The sequence below is a fragment of the Oncorhynchus nerka genome, linkage group LG1, assembly GCF_034236695.1.
Source record: "Oncorhynchus nerka isolate Pitt River linkage group LG1, Oner_Uvic_2.0, whole genome shotgun sequence".
Classification (NCBI taxonomy): Eukaryota; Metazoa; Chordata; class Actinopteri; order Salmoniformes; family Salmonidae; genus Oncorhynchus; species Oncorhynchus nerka.
The window spans coordinates 7675665-7676782 of record NC_088396.1 but is presented as its reverse complement, the minus strand read 5'-3'; the positions used below and the strand labels follow the sequence as shown (position 1 = coordinate 7676782).

Sequence of the window (1118 nt, the reverse complement as noted above, 5' to 3'; positions counted from 1 at the left end):
TTTGACAACAAGACTTCCATGTCCTAGAGAGACGGGGGTGGTGTCAAACTGTTCAGCCCGAATAGAAAATGAGTAATGGGCACTTTTGAGGGATGTGAGCCCCTCGGAACCATGGTACTTTGGACATTTTCCGCCAGAGACCGATTTAGTGGGTTGACCAGCCCCTTCGGCGCCCGATTTGTCCTAACTTTTGATCCACGTTTCCCAGCTTGGTGGTGGGAGGATATTGAGCCTTGTCCTGGGCAGGTGCTCTATCCCAGCTATTGCCTTGTGGGTTTGGTTCATCAATGACCATGGTTCTGGTCCAATGAAGGTGCCCGTCCCTTCGGCGACCGATTGATGGTTGTTTAGCCCCGGTGAGGGCTAGCTCTCCAGTCCAGTCCCACTCTTGGTTCACGGTGCGTCTCCATGGTTCTCCTCTGTTGTCCAGCCAGTTTAATTTCCTCTGACCGATTTGCATTCGTTTTCCACCTGGGAGGGCCTCTATCGGCCGGCCTTTGGCTGGTGTTCTGAGATGTTCCCTCCGCCCCATGTGGATTTGCCTCTATCGGGGAGCCCCTTTCGGAAACGGTTGACCCCTATTTCGATACGCTCCAGCCGCGCAACGTTCGTGCGAGATCAAGCCGAACTGTCTGACCAAGTGGCCCTACATTGGTGTTCCGGTGCGGGGAGTGGCACACTCAGGCTGCAAAGCATTTGGTGATGGTCATCCCGTAACGCATCGGCGCCAGAAACACGTATTCTCAAACCCTGTCTTTAACGTGGACCTACCCGGTTGACCCAAGCGGTCTGGCCGAGGTTGTTGTTCCTTTTTGCCCGGTTGATGGCGTTCCGAACGGACGCTCCAACTAGACAAGAGACCTCTCGAGCGGCGCCCCGGCACCTGTGGCTTCGGCCATGGGCAGTTCAGGGCCTCCCGCAGCGCAGCTCCCGGAAGCCTCCCTATTCTTAAACCTTTGTCTTTGAACTATGGCCTTGCGCTCTGGCGAAGTGCGGGTGGGGGAAAGGAGGGTAACCTCCCAATCTCTGCCCAGCCACTGGCCTCTGCGTGCAATGAAAAACAAGAGTACAACTCTTAGCGGTGGATCACACGGCTCGTGCGTCGATGAAGAACGCAG

The 1118-nt window shown here is 55.8% G+C and overlaps 1 non-coding gene across 1 annotated transcript in view; it reads left to right on the top strand.

Moving 5' to 3' along the window:
* The first annotated feature begins 1070 nt into the window (after nucleotides 1–1070).
* Nucleotides 1071–1118, top strand: part of LOC115131380 (5.8S ribosomal RNA) — a 154-nt gene continuing 106 nt past the window's right edge. The window contains exon 1 of the ribosomal RNA XR_003863951.2: nucleotides 1071–1118. This exon is cut by the window's right edge and continues 106 nt beyond it. This is a non-coding gene — a ribosomal RNA (5.8S ribosomal RNA).